Genomic DNA, 19,808 nt, shown 5'->3' with positions numbered 1-19,808 from the left:
CGACTCGGCAGTCATACCAGGAAATTGGCAAAGTTTCCTGCGAGTTGATAGCAACAAAGTGGAGCTCTTCAGCTACCTCTCCACCATGCTTGCAGAGTCCTTTCAAGAAGATGGCAAGGAACTGGTGGTCACTGATGGGGAGCAGGTGATCTGTGTTCCACAGCAAGAGGACGTCAACTCACTCGCACCATGCAACCAAGAAGAGGCAGACACTCGCATGATGCTACATGTAGCACATGCTGCACAACATGGCCACCACCAGATACAGGTTCGAACAGTAGACACTGACGTCGTGGTCCTAGCAGTGATGGTAGTCCATAAACTACCAGCTGGAGACGAACTCTGGGTAGCCTTTGGGACAGGCAAGAACTACCGCTACATTGCAGCCCATGAAATAGCTTCCTCCCTTGGTCCAGAGAAGACATGTGCTCTTCCAATGTTTCATGCCATCACAGGGTGTGATACTGCGTCAGCCTTCGTCGGACATGGGAAGAAATCTGCCTAGGCAACATGGAACTCGCTGCCAGAACTCACTGATGCCCTGCTGAGTCTGGCAAATGCACCCACAAGCCTCCAAGAGGACACAATGCATGTCATCGAGAGGTTTGTAATACTCCTGTATGACCGCACAAGCAAATGCAAGGACGTCAACAAGGTGAGAAAGAAGCTCTTTGCAAAGAAGAGCTCTGTTCAGAACATCCCGCCAACCTACGCTGCTCTGGAGCAGCATGTGAAGAGATCTGCCCTTCAGGGTGGTCATGTCTGGGGCCAGGCATTGGTACCAGAGCCCGTGCTCCCTCCACCAACAGACTGGGGCTGGCATCGGAGTGATGATGGGCCCTACACACCACTCTGGACCACACTCCCTGAGGCATCCAAGACCTGCTATGAGCTGGTGTCTTGCGGATGCAAGAAAGGCTGCAGAAACCGCTGCAAGTGCAAGAAGGCTTCACTGCAATGCACTGGTCTGTGTTTCTGTGAAGGCGAATGCCAGTAGATTAGGACAGATAACTTGCTAGCTAACATTATGATCTGTAGACATTCATAATCCTGGTGACCAGATTTGAAAAGCTCAGATTCATAATTAACAGGATGAACGCTACTAGTTATAGTGTGGCAAAAGCTACGTTATTGTATTACATGTATGTACTGCAGGATTACACAATACTGAAAGTTATTGTATTGGCAACTGTTTATTGTGTCCTCTTCTTGAATCCACTTAGATTTGTTCATTTATATTAGATGTATCCATAAATGTATAACTATAAGTACTGTGCCTAGAGACTGGGCTTTTGGTCGACTATATAACTACAATCTGACCATACTGTAAACTCCCCGTACTCTGTGTATTATTTTGACTACCATTCCATTGCAATTTTGCCAGGAATTTGAACTAAAAAAGCAACTTGAGCAATTAAAGTGTGTTCCTGAAATCAGGTACTGATTATTAGAGGTATTATGTCATCGAATATTGAAATCTTCATCAAATTTCCACTTTTTCCACAAAATGGCGGCCAGTTTGGGGGCCATTTTTGAGAAGATTCATCTAAATATCTGTTAAACACTTATTGATGTTAATTCTGATGTAAAAAAAATGAATTTTGGCCCATCTAGCACCATACTAACGACACATAATGAAGTCTATGTAATGACGCTAATGGTAAATATATGGCGGCCATTTTGAAAAATGGCCGCCATATCTTCCACAGGGCTAATCTGGAATGCCTCCATATCCAAAAATGTTCAGAATATATTAATCTATATGTGTGCCAATTTTGGTGCTTTTAGAACAATTTGAACAATTGGTTTCGTATTTTTTACTATGCCGCTGGACTACTTTTAAATATTCTGAAATGTATAAAGGAGCCTTCAAACTGGTCATGATTTAATCATAGCCAACACACACACAAATACAACCTCTGTTATTTACTCGTTGCCAGAGTACGCACAAAAAGCAGCCTTTTTACACACACACACACACACACACACACACACACACACACACACACACACACACACACACACACACACACATTACTCAAATGTACAGTACACAAAGCCTAGTGGATCTGTTGCCAAAATGGGGCCGAAATGTATTCCCATACAATCAGTCACTATTCTCAAGATTCCTGTAATATCAGGGATATTAAAAGGCATACACACATGGGTAATACAACTTTCATGTCCAAAGGTAAAGGATAAGGATTTATTCTCACAGCAGTGTGCTGGCATGTTCAGTAACCCTAGTATTAAAAACATAACATTTCAATTAGCTGACACATGTATCCAAAGCTACCTAAAATAAGTACATTCAACCACTAAGATCCTAACTTAAAACAGCAAGAATATTGCAGGCACGTTAGCTTTCAATAAGCCAAGTTCCAGTGATTTAATTAAGCTAAACCTAAACCTTTTACAGTGCTACAAATGTTTTTCTTTTTTTAGCAAAGTTGCAGTGGAAACATGCGAGTTGTCAGTCTGTGACGAAAGATGTGTAGATGTTCTAATGTCCTGGATACAATACAAATTATTCTGGATATAGTCAGATTCCACCTTCATGATTATGGATTGGGGAGTGAATTGTTTTATAACGCAACCCTTTTAGTCATGGGCGCGGGAAGGGGGGTGCTGAGGGCGCTGCAGCACCCCCTAGCGGCAGGCAGGGGGTGCGGAGCTCCCCTGTCTGAATTATTATTTGACGGTTATTGCTGTTCCCGCTGTGCATAATCTGTGTAATATGTTGCCAATAAATTCCACATTGTTGGTAAAATAATATGTTGGCCTGCCCCGAATGTTTTGTAGCCCCGGACAATTCTACCTCAATAATATAATACATTAACCGTGCTTTACGTGAACCTCATCAAGACACTAGAGAGGACGGCAGGACTGTAATTTCCCGTGTTCAGTGAATGAAACAGAGGCAAGACACCAGACCAATCAGAGAGTTGCATGGAAATAAAAGTGTGCTTGTGTCATTCAAGCTCGGCTCTGTGTGTGTGTGTGTGTGTGTGTATGTGCGGAAATAGCGCATTTAGTGTGTGTGATAGAGGGAGAGAGAGGGAGAGAGAGAGAGAGGGACCGGTGCCAGCAGCAGGGACCGTGTTGTTAGCATCTGGTTAGCTAGCTGCACTAACGGACATACGGAGCTGTTTGTTCCACAACAAGCTGGAGGAGAGCTCTCCTCTCAGACTGAGAGGCTCAGGTGAGCTAAAGGACTCTCTGAGTGTTTAGATATGATCATTATAGTTATAAAAAAATAAGAGAATTGAAGTATTATTTGAGTTATTTGAAGTATTAAAGTAACGTGTTATGGCAGGAAAGTTCAATCTGGTATATTCATTTTAATGTCACCTTATATAGAATGTGTGTTAAACTTGTGATTTCTGCATTGAGTGACTTCTGCCTAGCAGATACCAAGAAGAGGCCCCTAGGGTCTCTCTGTTAATTATCAATAGTCCTTGCAATTAACAGGGGAAGTCCCGGATACATTTTCAGATAATGTAGTTAAAGTCTTGTAGAATTAATGTTTATCTCCTACACATCCTGCAGGCCTTGAGACTTGGGTCACCCAGCAGTAACCAAGATAAACGTCCTTTTGAGCTTATCAATAAAATGTATTCATTCCTAGTAAGCTGACTTTGGGGTGAAGGGAAGTTCAGGGAAGCCATTAAGCCACAAGAACAATTAAACTTCTGTTAATCAACCAAAACTCATGACTTTCAGGGGACAGGACATTCGGACCTATAACAAGGGTCACTTCATAGAGAATATGTGTGTGTATTTCTTACTGTGATCAGATGTCCTGTATAATCATTTATCAACTATTCCTGTATTGGTGTTTTATTTGATTCCTCTGCTTTTATTCTTTCATATGTGGGTACTGGAGGGCTACAAACATTGTGGAGAAATTAGCTTAAACATGTTTTATTACTCTATGGGAAATGGAAGCAGCTTTTATGACAGGGACGAGAGAGCTGTGGGAGGGGACATTCTTACTGAGATTTGCAGCATGTCAAATGATCAGGGAAATCTACTTGTTTTAAATAGATGTGTGTGGTTGATTACTTTGTATTAATAATAACAGTATGTGTAAAGGAAGCTGGAAATATGCAATGTGAAACCTTTTATTTGAAATAAAGATTCTGCAGGGAATATTCTTAAAGAACAATAGCTCAAGTGTCTGGAAGAGTTGCAGGCTAAATGAGTGTGCGGTACTTTTTTACTGCTTGAGATCAGAGCTGATGTTTTCCTCTTGTTATTATTGTTTGAGGTTAAGGTAACTCACATGTGTTATTTGTATAATCCAACTATAAAAAACTATATCTTAAAACTATCTTTATAAAATGCCAAAAGTATGTGAAACTTGCAAGGAGGGGTTTGTTATCTCGAATGTAAGGGTCGCCTCTGGCTCGCGCTGATTGGCTGTCTTTTCTAAGTGGAGGACCCCTCGGGGGGGGGGGGGGCAGCCGCATAGCTCCTCCTGGGGTTTTGGATATAAGCCTATGTTTTCTTTAGACCAGCCTCTTCTTTTCTTCAAACTGACCAGATCCGTGAGATTGGAGGAAGAGCAGGAAGTACTTCCTTTGTGTTTGTATTTGTATTTGTATTGTTACTTTTTATCATTAAAACAAGATTATTGTTTAACTTGCATTCTGGTGTTTCTTAATCCCTTCCTTTTTACGAATTTACCCAGCTTACCAAACGACACGCGGAGACGAGGTTGGTTTTAAACATCCTCCAAATCTCCAACAGAATAAAGGAAAAACAGTTATGAAATACTATATGGCAGTAAAACAAGAAAACAGTTTGAAAGGGGAGTGATTTGTAAAATATTCATAAAGAAAAAGAACATCTGCTTACAGTTGTGTTTCATATGGATGTTGAGAGATGTATCCATAGATCTCTTAATGTTGCTCTCAAAGTGCCCCAGATTGATGCTTTTAACTTCAATATTTTAAAAAATCTTCCCGGGGGAGCATCCCCCCGGACCCCCCTAGAGGAGGTTAGGTCCGCTCCCCATTCATAAAAAATAGCATTTTGCCCCTGCCTATATGCCGTGAGCTGTTTATCTAGCCTTCATTGTAACAGTCGCGGGTGTACTGTGTGTTTGTGTGTGGGGACTTGAGTGCTTTTGTGCGGGCTCTATAGTGCCCGTAATAGTGTTCACTGCAGTCCAGCACCTCAGCACCCTCACTCAAAATACCTTCCCGCGCCTCTGCTTTTAGTTATATTAGGTCTTAACGTTTTTGCATACATTAGGGCGTTGAAACCTTGAGCGACAGGTCTCTGCAGTGAGTGCTGCTTTTAACTTTCTGTTTCTCTGCTTGTAGCTCCGGTAGCTCAGTAAGCTCCAGGATGCTACAGGGGCTCAGCTGCTCGGCTGATCCGGGGAACACAACTTGAACTCGGACATGTTTGGTGTGTTGGTGCCTGGTGGAGTATTCTTCATTTAAATATCAGACTTGGTATCTCTTCAGCTAGTCTTGACCAATCATAAATGTACGTGCAACGCCCTGTGTAATAAAATGTATTGTCGCACAAGATTCGAGGCTCTTTACGGATTTGGTGGTTACAGATTACAGCTTTGCTGCCTGTGATTCCCAAAGACGTGATGAGTCCTTGGCCAAGTATTATATATATTTTGCTCTCTTTACAATAAATAGTTAAACTTAGAAGTTGTCTGTCTTTTCTGGAATTCTGGACCAACATGTGTGATATTGGTATTTATGGAAACATTTTACAGCTTTCCTTCAAGTATTATACGCTTTAGTTACTTGTGGGCTACTTAACATGAATAATCACAGTTAATATCATTTTACTCCATCACATTTCAAAAAGAAATAGGCTATTGTTATTTTAACTCCACCACAGTAATCCATCATCAGCTTTACTTTTTAGATAAAGATTTAACTCACAATTGATCATAACTCAACATATATTTTGAGTTAATATGAAATCCATCATAACAATCCAGTACCATGCTGTCATGAACGCGCGGTGCCGTTACGTGTACAAATTGACGTGCTTGATGTGAACGAGCCTTTTGGGGGGGGTGGTTAAAGTTGTGCATGCTCTATGAGCGCACATACGGGTACTTCTCAGGCATGACGGGTAATCTGTGACGTTTTGCTCTCTCAAAAGTTGGGCCATTTTATCTTCATGAGTCAATGAGCAGCTCTCATAGGAATGAATGAGGCCCCGCCTCCCACGCTGTATCCAGTTCTTATAGAGAACTGCAGTGACGCGTCGTAAAACCCGGAAGTAAACTCCTTCCGGTTCCTTCGTGAAAAACCAATGCAAATTCTTCATAGGATTTTGGAAAATAGCTCGAAATAAGGTCTGTGGTTGTGTTAGAAATTAAAATCAATGTTTTGATGGTATAATTTAGCTTAAACATACCGTCAGTTTAAACGCTCTTTTATACTGAAAAACCAGAAATTCTTGTGCACAAGCAGTGAAGCTTTTATTCTGAAAATCCTTCATCTACGGTTAGCATTTAGCATGTGGCTAATATACGATTTCCAAAAGAGGTGAATTGAGTAGCGAAATGATGTGGTGTGGTGAAAACAGAAACCTACTGATTTAACACTACAACTATAGATGTCGAGATACTACCATGCTGAATATTAAATGAAAGTACAGTTTATTTGAATACACTATTGTTTACAGACGAGAGTAGCATGTGACAACATCCGGAATGACCGGAAACCAAACCAGCCGTGAAGCATTTTCTGTATGTTTTAGAGTATTGATTACAGCGTTTAGAATGTGTTACATGAAAAGTGATGAAAGAGAATATGAGGAGAAAAGGCGTGTTAACCATATGTTGAAGGTGAAAAGTACCAATCCTCTGTTTAAATGCAACAACGGACATTAGAGGCGAGGCGAGCCGGCTGGCGGCGAGTAGCCAGCAAAGGATATATAACGGCACCGAACGGGGGATTCGCCCTTCTCTTCTTGCTCAGGAGAGCCAGATCACAGCTGTTTTCTGCCGGAACAATATTCTGTCTGTAACACTACCGCGCCTTTTTTAATTAAAGTATCCCATTTGAATCTTTTCAGAGACTCAATTTAGTCTAATTTTAAAGCTTCTCTCCTGGACGCGAGAATAAAGAACATATTTAACAGTTGACACACATTTAAGAGAGGGATCAAGTTTTGTTCAGCCGGATAATCTCCACATGTCAACCCTACTTTTATAATTTTTTAATCATAAATCTAGTCGCCAAAAGCAAAATGCTAACGTTATGCTATAAACAAACTACAAGCCAGTACAGCAGCAGGGTCGCACGACTTCAACGTCACGCCAACTTAAGATTGTTTCAACTGACTTGCACTGAAACTGAACTTTGAACACTTTAAATATATTAACATTTTAAACTGTATACCCCGGTTATCTAGGCCCGTTTTGTTTAATGTATACCACGTTTATTTAGGCCCGTTTTGTTTTATGTAAACATGTCACACTGTGGGAAACGATATTTCGATATTTCTGGATGAATAACACATGTAGAATTTTAGACAATAAAGCTGAATTTGACTTTCGCGTGCTTGCATATTTTAACAAAGCTTTTCATTTTAGCCACACTGAATTTAACTAGAAGTCATGGCTGTGTCAATTACCAGTCTGATATTGTTTTACAAAGATGACAAGAAGAGTGAAGATAGAGGAGAGAACCACTACAAGTCAGGACACGTAACAGTGCAGCCTAGATGAAGGTGTGCTTACCGGTGTTGTCAGGGCTAGCATGAGGGACAAGGTTTATAGTGTTGGTGAGTAGTGATAGCAAGAGTACCGTTAACCTAGAGTTAATTTATTCACATTAATTCCTATCAACAAATCAATTGTATGTTTCACATGAAATCTTTATTAGGCAAGGCAAGGCAAGTTTATTTATATAGCACTTTTCAACAAGGCAATTCAAAGTGCTTTACAAAAAATGAAAGACATTAAGAAAATGGCATTTAAAATCAGTCATTAAAAAGAAAAGCTAATAAAAGAAATATTAAAAGAAAAAATACATGGATAAAAGTTACAGTGCAGTCTAAGATATGAATAGTTCAATTAAAAGCAGCGATAAAAAGAAAAGTCTTCAGCCTGGATTTAAAAGTAGTAAGAGTTGCAGCGGACCTGCAGGTTTCTGGGAGTTTGTTCCAGATATTTGGAGCATAATAACTGAACGCTGCTTTACCATGTTTAGTTCTGACTCTGGGGACAGAAAGCTGACCAGTCCCTGAAGACCTGAGAGATCTGGATGGTTCATAATTTAGCAGGAGGTCAGAAATGCACTTTGGTCCTAAATACTGCTTTATAAACAGCAGCAGTATTTTTGAAATCTATTCTTTGACACACAGGAAGCCAGTGTAAAGACTTCAGAACTGGAGCGATGTGATCCACTTTCTTAGTGTTGGTAAGGACTCGAGCAGCGGTGTTCTGAATCAGCTTCAGCTTTCTAATAGATTTTTTAGTGAGACCTGTGAAGACACCATTGCAGTAGTCCAGTCTACTGAAGATAAAAGCATGGACACGTTTTTCCAAATCCTGCTGTGACATTAGTCTTTTAATCCTAGATATTTTCTTTAGGTGATAGTAAGCTGATTTAATAACTGTTTTAATGTGACTGTTGAAACCAATAACTAATTTAACCCGCTGACAAGAGAGCCCACCTCCGAAGATCGTGACTGGCTGAGGGACAGAGTCGGGTGCAGGTTTTCAGGAATTTCTTGGCTTCTCTCCCCCGAGCCAGAAGAGGAACACTACAGCTTGGAAACACTTACTGTTCCTGAAATTATCAAATCTGTTGGGCATCAGGGCAATTGTGGCAAGCATGGCATTGTCTGAAGAGCAACAGAGGGCAATTCAGGTGGCTACCACTGGTCAGCGAACCAACTCAAACTGGCATTTGCTCAGGAAAGGAAGGTTGACTGCCAGCAACTTTGGAGCCGTCCTGAGGTCAAAGCGTGTTACTGCTTCCTTTATTGCCAGGGTGCTAGGGCAACAACAGGCCCTTGATGGTGTTTTGTCTGTACAGTGGGGGACTATGAATGAATGGGAGGGCGTCAGGGCATTCACCACTGCAACCCAGATGCAGGTCCATGAGTCAGATTTGTGGCTCTCCCTATCAGGATTGTTGGGGGCATCTCCAGATGGTCTGGTAGGGTCTTCCGCTGTGCTGGAGGTAAAGTGTCCCTACGGAGCCAGGGAAATGACAATTAGTAAAGCATTGCAAATCAAGGGCTTCTGTGTCAGTAAGGAAGGAGAAACATTCAGCCTGCGTGAGGAACATCCTTACTGGCACCAAGTGCAAGGTCAGCTTCACCTCACTGCAAGGAAGAAGAAATAAAAGAATTGTGAATTGTTTTTAATTTACATTTAATTGCCTTTGCAATGTTGTGGTTCTTAGAGTGTTAGGTTTCCTGTCTGTTGGGAAGATATAAAATATTAGTTTCATGGAAGTCACACTGTCACATTTTGTAAGCGCATTAAGACATACAGTACATAGGCTAAAACAAAACATCTAAAGATATAACCTTGCACTTTGATAAGTCTCGTGAACATTTTCACTATTTAGACATTTTTATAGATGAAAATTGAACTAAAGAAATAAATGGTAGGTTAATCCATATTGAAAATAGGTTTCAGCTGCTACACTAATTATAATAGTTATATTTCTTAACTAATTAAGATAAGATATTACTGTATTGATCCCAATTTGGGAAATGTTTGTGTTGCAGCAGCATAACAAGAAAAACATAATATAAGTTATTATATATACAAAAGTATGTGAGGGATGGGATATTAAATTGAATATAAATGTAAAATGTACATGTGATTTTACGTCCAAGAGAAGCTATGGAGCAGAGAGTTCTCTGCCAGCCAGAGGTGATTTGTTATTAGTTCAATATGTCAAACTGATTTCCCTGACTACAATCTTTAGTTACACGGTGAAACGTTATGTTGCTTGTACTAATTAGACTTATCATATAAGCCACGCAGGTTTTAATAGGATTTATTCATTATCTTTACTTATGTTGCGGTCTTTTCAGCAGCGCCATCTCTAAAACGGCGATACAGTCACTACCCATCATTTACATTTCACCGTGACATGGACAAAAATGTAACGTCAGCTTACCTCATGGCACGAATCCAGACTCTCCTTTGGAAAACATTGGCCAGGAAACGATAGAACAAGCACGTTTCATGCGAAGACCTGTGGCTGCAACCCGGAGCAAAGCAACAAACCATTGCGTAGCTAACTAGTAGCGCTAGCTTTAGCTAACGTTAGCTAACGAAACGAACTGCCGAGTAAAATTGGAAAACACTGTTAATTAATTATTCTATAATTTGTAAAACTACGGTGTTAAAAACGACAATTTCAAAAATAAAGATTCTAATGGTCAGATATAGATATACAGATACTAAAGATATGCAGGTACCGCAATTTTCGGACTATAAGGCGCACCTGAATATAAGCCGCAGCAGCTAAATTGAATGATGTGTACATATATAAGCCGCACTGGACTATAAGCCGCAGGTGTTTTAATGTTTCATTACCATATGTAAGGATTCGTGCACAGAGGGGATTGTCGGGAAAGAGATGGCTGTTTGAGGAAGCTCCCATTTATTAACATTTCAACAAACAAGTTGCATATTTGCATAACGTATTCAAGTGTTACCATTTAGTGCAATAGTAGCTACAGAACATGTACTGTGCTGCAGAGGCGCGGGAAGGTATCAACGCCCTAATGTATGCAAAAACGTTAAGACCTAATATAACTAAAAGCAGAGGCGCGGGAAGGTATTTTGAGTGAGGGTGCTGAGGTGCTGGACTGCAGTGAACACTATTACGGGCACTATAGAGCCCGCACAAAAGCACTCAAGTCCCCACACACAAACACACAGTAAACCCGCAACTGTTACAATGAAGGCTCGATAATCAGCTCACGGCATATAGGCAGGGGTAAAGTGCTATTTTTTACGAGTGGGGAGCGGACCTCACCTCCTCTAGGGGGGTCCGGGGGGATGCTCCCCCGGGAAGATTTTTTTTAAATATTGAAGTTAAAAGCATCAATCTGGTGCACTTTGAGAGCAACATTAAGAGATCTATGGATACATCTCTCAACACCCAGATGAAACACAACTGTAAGCAGATGTTCTTTTTCTTTATGGATATTTTACAAATCACTCCCCTTTCAAACTGTATTCTTGTTTTACTGCCATATCGTATTTCATAACTGTTTTTCCTTTATTCTCTTATTTTTTTTATAACTATAATGATCATATGAAGGTGTGCCGCGGAAATAATCTTTTGAATAATTTTTGACCAAACCGTTTGAGACCCACTGAGATAACTTAGACTAAAGTTAACTATCTAAACACTCAGAGAGTCCTTAGCTCACCTGAGCCTCTCAGTCTGATAGGAGAGCTTGTTGTGGAACAAACAGCTCCGTATGTCCGTTAGTGCAGCTAGCTAACCAGATGCTAACAACACGGTCCCTGCTGCTGGCACCGGTCCCTCTCTCTCTCCCCTTCTCTCACACACACTAAATGCGCTATTTCCGCACACACACAGAGCCGCAAACTTGAATGACACAAGCACAGTTTTATTTCCATGCAACTCTCTGATTGGTCTGGTGTCTTGCCTCTGTTGCATTCACTGAACACGGGAAATTACAGTCCTGCCGTCCTTTCTAGTGTCTTGATGAGGTTCACATAAAGCACGGTTAATGTATTATATTATTGAGGTAGAATTGTCCGGGGCTACAGAAAAAACATTCAGGGCAGGCCAAAATATTATTTTACCAACAATGTGGAATTTATTGGCTACATATTACACAGATTATGCACAGCGGGAGCTGCAATAACCGTCAAATAATAATTCAGACAGGGGAGCTCCGCACCCCCTGCCTGCCCCTAGGGGGTGCTGCAGCGCCCTCAGCACCCCCCTTCCCGCGCCCATGCTGTGCTGTGTAAACTGTACTGTATCACATAGCGTTTCAGACACACAAACTTTTCAACTTTCAAACTTAAACGGTGCGCTCCCAGTGCACGTTTAACACCTTTGCACAAACTGTCTCGCTCTCTTAATGTCTGTCTGTCTGTCTGTCTCTCGTTCTGTCTCTCGTACCACTCTCGGTTCCACTTTTACTTTTGCGCGCTACCTGTCTCACTCTTTTCCGGCCTCCAGCTTTTCCTGCTGGAGCCCGCCGCTTAAAGGTGGGGGGCGCGGACCGGCCATAGAGCCCATAGAGTTAAAGGTGGTGGACTGTAACCTGTAAAAAAATCCATAGATTAGCCGCACCGTTATATAAGCCGCAGGGTCGAAAAATGGGAAAAAGGCGCGGCTTATAGTCCAAAAATTACGGTACTTGCTTTCAAGCAGAACACAGTGGAAAACAAACTTAGCAGGAGTGTTTACGTTTTCAGCGTAATGACGTACAACGGCCTCGACAATTTCTGTAATCCTATTCAGCCATTCAGTAACAACCATCGTTTTTCAGACACTTAAACTCTTCAAAAATCCCCAGTGGGGTCACTGCTGATGTATTTAATGTCGTAGAACAAAACGTGATTTATCTCTTAAATGTGTGTCAACCACAGACCTTATTTCGAGCTATTTTCCAAAACCCTATGGAAAAAATGCATTGCTTTTTGAGGAAGGAACCGGAAGTGCTAAAAATGCTAACTTACTTCCGGGTTTTACGACGCGTCACTGCGGTTCTCTATTATACATCCATGGTTAAAACAGACCGTCCCAACTTGTAAAGGGAAGATGGCAGCTCTCACTCGCACTCTGCTCTTCCACAGAGCCGCACCCCCTCCCTCTGCTGAAATTATGAATGTAATGCGTATAGTAATCATAGATAACACGGCAGGGTCCGTTACAGTTTGTTTTCATCTGATTTTAATCAAACAAAGTCTTGGCTTTCAGAATATTAAACTTGTTTCGGCAAATTCAGATGATAAATACAACTTTGAAGCTTCGGCATAATTACAAGCGGAGAACGGAGTAACTTGACGTCACTGCAGGCAACAACAGCCGGTGTTTTAGGATTTGCCCCGGGAAACCAACACAACACACATATGACGACATTTGACAATAAGAAATCCCTTATAATCCTGAAGTTTTCCTTACAGGTCCCCTACTTTTCCCAGCTTTGGCAACAAATGTGCAACATCCGAAAAATCCTCTGTCGACTTACTGTTTTCCTGGGGTGATTTGGTAAAGAAGCAGAGCCTATCCAGATCAAAAGAAGAGACTTATGTCGGGATCTCTCCAAAAATGATGAAATCATCATGAAATAATAAGGAAGGCAGTGGAAATGATTTAACAGACACACCCGGGGCAGGTCTACTGTATCGGCTGATTCTCCTGAGACTGATAAATAATCTCACTGCAGTGCATTTCTCTCAAAGGGGATAATTTTTTTTATTATAGTATAATTCAATTGTTTTGATGCCATACATGTTTCGATGTCTTCTTTTTTTCTAACTTTGGAATCAGACGATTACTCACAGTTCAGTTGTCTCTCGTTAATGATCAAATAGCATTGATATTATTCTTTGTTCTGATAACATCAGGTCACATGAAGTGAGGATATGTTTTATCCCCATTTAAGTAGCAGAAGTATTTACTCCATTCATTGTTGTTGTTTATCATGCTTCTTTTTAGATTATTTTGTATTCAAATGTAAGCCTTTTACCTGATAAGACATAAATGTTGTGGAGACATGTCTGAAGAAAATCCCCACCAGTGTACTATTAAGCTAACAAGAGGCAGTCCAGCTTGTTTGAGGGACCGTGAAAAACTCCCAGGTCCCAAATGTTTTCCAGTTCACACCCTTACTTTGTACGAAACTCCAATCTGTTGTAGTATAATTGCTGATAAGACAACCATACACCCTCTGTACCTCCGGCAATTGGCTATTATTCACTCCTAAACCAAATGGAAAGACACGTTTGTGGGCCTAGAGGTTATTTTATCAGTTTGTTTGATATAAATCTTATCTTGACTGTCAGTACACAGAGATCTAAGCACACAAGCCTCTTGTCTCAACCTAGGAAATTTACTTTCAAGGTAACCGGTGGAAAAATCACAGGGACAAACAAAGTTTACCGTTGTTCAGGGGAACATTGGATGCATCACACTGCGACTGAACACACTTATTACAATAGATGTCTATCAGTGTGAGTTATTTATTCACCTTCACTCCCTGTCACTTGCTGCAGTTTCTCCAGAAACATCAGGATTTCATTTCATTTCATTTTTGTCCCGCTCATGGTACGCAAAACCAAATGTGCAATAATTGCCACAAAACATGACTACCAAAACACCATTGAGCGAAAAGGAGCAGGGAGAAGAATAAAATCTTATGTGACCTGCCCCTTTCTAAAAAAAACTAAGTAAATACAAATAGATGGTCTGCCCTTCATAATAATATATATATATTTTTTTTTTCACATCCAAACATAACAGTATCTTAGGATACTAAGAGAAACACAAAAAATATATACTTATTTCCCACTTGACGGTTAACGGAAATAAACAAAACAACACCAAACATCACATGTAGTATAAGGAAAGGAAAAGGATTTAAATAGTTGAACAACAATATAAATGCTCTCTTGTTTTCTTTAGTTCATTGTACATGTAGCCAGTGTTTGATGGAGATTTTGTGTGTGTTGTGTTCCGGCATTAAATAAAAAGGCAGGAGGCAGCACTGAGTCTTCTATTGTTTGTATCTTCGAATATATAAGAAATGATTATTCAATGTGTGTATTTGTGTGACACCTCTACTTTACAATAAACACAGTAAGACTTTAAATTACATTTGATAAACAGGAACACTTTCATTCTTTAATTTAAATAGGACATGTGCTAATTTTCAGGTTCATATTTGTGTATGTTTTGCCTCCACGGTGTCTCCATGCTTTAATGTTCAAAAAGCTCTTTATTTCTCTCATGTGCTGCAGCACCTCTTTTCACCCTCTGTCTGAAACCAGAGCCCAGTCTGCTCTGTTGTGACCTGCTAGAGATGTCCCCCCCCCGCAGACGACAATGTAAAATGTGTTGGAGCGCTATCCAATAGAAGTGTTGCATAGTGATGTCATTATGTTACAGAAGTAAACAAAGGAGTCCAATGGAGGGGTTTTAGGCAGTGGGGAGTGTGTTGGAGAGAAACTCCCTCTAGAGGGAGCACAGGGATTCTAGCCTTTGCAGATCATTTACATGCACAAAAACATATTGAACACAATACAGAAAAAAAAACATAATAGGGACTCTTTAAACAAAACCAAAAACCAGAGAGTCACAGTATACACCATATTGACAATGCCGTAGTGTTACCATAGTGACAATACGACTTATACGTAATGTCTATATTTACGTGGTGAGAACAAACTATCAACCTACAGATTTACCAATACACCATTTCAAAAGAACCATTCAAACAAAGGAAAGATATCACAATACATGTAGCGAGTACAAAGGATTATCCACTGTGTGAGCTTTTGTTTGACAGAAAAAAAAACGTTATGAATAATGTTTCTCTGAACACCAATCTATTGCATTTGGTTATTACACAAGCTGGATACAATTGTATTCAATGCATACTGTGTGTGTATATATGCAATTCATATGTTGTGATATATAGGAGGTATCTTTAATATCTGTCACCAATTCTGGCTGTTTGATGATGCAATTGTATTAGATGTTGGTCTTGTTTTAATTGTAAATGTGATGTCTTTTAATTTAATTGCACTTTCAATAAAAGTAAAGCAAGGAAAAGAACATCATAGTATTGAACTCCTATACGTGCTAATAATGAGAGCAACATTTGTTCACATAAATATGGTTGAAATGCTTAATAATGTTCAATGAAAGAACATTTTTGATGTCTTGTGGAAATCTTAAGCACTTCTTAAAGTCTACTGAAAAAAGGGTAGAATACTTTTCAGATTCAAAAGCCCCCGAGGAAAACATGCCACTTGTCATATTAGGCTATATAAAAAACATGTCATTGACTGAAAGGCTGAAGCATTAAAAACATTATGTTCACAAACATGCTTCTAAAAAAGAGATTTGGTAATGGCATGCTTTAATGTTTTAACCATTGTGTCCAAATGGACCATAATGCTTAGCAGCAGGTTCTCCATTTATCAAAGGGTTGGCATTGGTGTGTGAATGAGCAGCAGAAGTTCATAGAAAAAACAGTACAGAGTGGTGCAGTGTTGATAGATTTATGTAACCCGACAGAAATGTTAGTGTTTTTGCAATTTCTCACAAGTCTCATTTAATTATATATGTATATATATATATATATATATATATATATATATATATATATATATATATATATATATATATATATATATATATATATATATCATTATAAGTTTCTTTCTTGGTTTGATTTCTCACAGACTAAATGTATCAGTCCTATTGTAAACTACGGATATCATTCCCAGGCTTCATCACGCCTTGAATACAAAAGACTCTCTACATTCTGTTCTCTTACACTCGACAGACAGGAGGGTGCCACTGGACCGTTGTCAGGCAATTATCATACGGATGTTACCTGTTATAATTGGCATGTCTTACGTCCCTTTCTTTTTCCTGCTCCTCTGTATAAATGACAGAGGGTCAGATCTGTGTGCTACATCAGTGGTGCAGGTTATCTGTCCTTCCAGCTGGAAATTGATTAATTATGTTAAATGCTATAACTCTTTATTAAATTACACAAATTTGGTTTAATCTTGTAGTTGTTCTTTTCTTAGAAGGTGAGTAAGTGTGGACTTTCCACCACAGTTAGCATCTGAAGTCCATAAGCAAATAGATTTTTCCTTTTGATTTTGGTATAGAGCAGAAAAAAAGATCTGTGACAATACATGTTTATGATACTCCACACATTTTGTTCAGCAGGGTAATCTTGACATTTTAACCCCACTTTTCAAAGCATTAATGCTATCGCCAGATTTAAATCTTTATGTTAGGCTATAAATTAACTTTAGCACTGTCTCATTGCTGCGCATCACCACCGCTAAGCTAAAGGTGGCTAATGTTCGACAGGATGCGTTTTGTAGTTTATTTAGTCACTTGTTAAGAACCGCCTTTTTTATGACACATTGAACCTTCATACATTGGAGTATTTACTGACGTATTTAGTCGGGGAATTCAAGATGAAAATCTCCTTAGCTTGTGTTAAACACAGACCTTATTTCTGCTACAAACCAAAAATGCATTCAAAATTCCTTTGACTTCAAGACGAGGAAACAGGAAGTGGTACAATACTAAGTAATTTAGGGCTTTAGGACTCATTCCTGCACCCCTCTATTAGCAATACATAAAACATTGAAATATAAGAGTTATAGGGGCTCAATCCCATGGGCATATCTTTCCCCTTTCTGTCTGTGTCTCTGTCCCTCTGCCTGTGATGCAAGGACAACCAAAGACGTACGTTTCATTTAATAATCAAACCGCTCTTTTTCACACACACAAATATGAGTATGCTTTCCGAGAGACTTTGACCCCAGTTCTTGACCTTTAGTTCCACTCACTGCTCCTTTCGTCCGTCTCTTTTTCTCCATTTCTCCTTGTGGGAAAAATAAAAGTAAAGGATTGATTCTGCCACATGCTCAGTTGGAAATTCATTAAATAATAATTGCTCTCTGAGTGTTTCTTTGTGTGCACTGCTGCATCTCCCCTGTCTTCTTCTGAATAAAAAGGTCATTAGATATCACCAGCCCAAAGACTTTTTGAATCTACCTCCTCTTCAACCCGCTGCCGTAAAAGCGCCCTAAAGCAAACTCTACGCTCCATCTGCTCAGGGTTTATTTTACTAACGCACCAGCAAGGGATGGTGCCCGGAGGATCTTTAAGTTATTACTTAATATAACTTTCTAAAGGAATACAGATGTGATATCTTTTTAGCTACTGCTTGTACATCTGTTCTGCTGGTAGGTGTGAAATTATTATACTGTCTGAAATTAGTGGTCATAACTGGTCTGGTAATGGCAAATTAATGTAAATTTGAATTTAATGTAAATATCTGTTTCAAAAAAATGATACTTGATAACCTGGGAATCATCCTGGACACCACCCTCTCCATCCAGGCGCACATTACATCTGTCACCAAATCAGCTTTCTACCACCTCAAAAACATTTCCAGCCTTCACTCTCTGACTGTGGCAGAAACGCTTGTACACGCATCACCTCCCGCCTCAACTATTGCAATGGAGTCCTGTCCGGGGTCCCCAGAAAATCCCTGGAGAGGCTCCAGTACGTCCAGAACACTGCCGCCAGGCTTCTCACCCGCACCAAGCCCTGGCAACACATCATCCCCCACCCTCATCCACCTACACTGGCTGCCGGTTGAAGTATTATTTGAATTATTTGAAGTATTAAAGTAACGTGTTATCGCAGGAAAGTTCAATCTGGTATATTCATTTTAATGTCACCTTATATAGAATGTGTGTTCAACTTGTGATTTCTGCATTGAGTGACTTCTGCCTAGCAGATACCAAGAAGAGGCCCCTAGGGTCTCTCTGTTAATTATCAATAGTCCTTGCAATTAACAGGGGAAGTCCCGGATACATTTTCAGATATAAGGCAGTTAAAGTCTTGTAGAATTAATGATTTATCTCCTACACATCCTGCAGGCCTTGAGACTTGGGTCACCCAGCAGTAAACGAGATAAACGTCCTTTTGAGATTGTCAATAAAATGTATTCATTCCTAGTAAGCTGACTTTGGGGTGAAGGGAAGTTCAGGGAAGCCATTAAGCCACAAGAACAATTAACTTATGTTGGTTGACTGATGCGGTGACTGTCATGGGACGATGGCGTTTGGATATTTACAAATATGGCTTTCATAGAGAAAAACAGGTGGCTGTTGTGTGATAAGATACATGATACGATGTTTGTGTGTGTTGAAGATGTTTAGGGGGAATGAGTATGTGTCCTGTCAAAGAGTCCTCTGTCATGACTCTAAATCATTGATTGGGGGATCTGCCTAAGGGCAGAGGGACAAACACACACACACAACTCCTCCCCACCTGTGTATAAATGTTGTGATCATTTTGAAGATCGGCGCTCTTGTTTCTGACTGGCCGTTCCTGAGATGTGTCTCACACGGTGGTAGAACTTGAGCCCGGAGTACTCTGCAGAGTGCTTCGTGATTAGGTGATGTATTTGTATGTTTTTGCCATTAAAGCAGATTATTGTTTAACCCTTATCCTGGCTGCTTTGAATTTGTCCTTCTTTTGAGAACCCGCTCATATAGGAACGGCGCGGAGCAGAGATTCTGCCCCAACACGGTCAAGTACAAAAACTTCTCCTCGCGTACAAGTCTCTCCATGCCCTCGCCCCCCAGTACTTATCGGACCTCCTCCATCCCTACACCCCTTCTCGGAGTCTGCGGTCCTTAGACACGGGCCTGCTCTCCATTTCCCGCTCTCGCCTCTGAACTGTTGGTGACCGGGCGTTCAGTGTTGCGGCCCCCACCCTCTGGAATGCACTTCCTGCCGAGATCCGCAATGCTACCTCCATGGAAATCTTCAAATCATCATTACAAACTCACCTGTTCACCTTGACCTTTGACCCCTAACACATCACAGTCCCCCTGCTTCCACTCCTACTGCTATTTATTTACTTTTTTACTTTATTATTTGCCCCTTTTGTTTGTTTGTTTGTTTGTTTGTTTGTTTGTTCACCATGTAAAGCTGCCTTGGGTCCCTTGATAGGCGCTATACAAATGTCATCTATCATTACTATTATTGATTAAAGGTAAGGTAAGTAAGAATGGAGAAACC

The sequence above is a fragment of the Notothenia rossii genome (assembly GCF_949606895.1).
Source record: "Notothenia rossii genome assembly, chromosome: 3".
Lineage (NCBI taxonomy): Eukaryota > Metazoa > Chordata > Actinopteri > Perciformes > Nototheniidae > Notothenia > Notothenia rossii.
Note: the sequence above shows the minus strand (reverse complement) of the source record.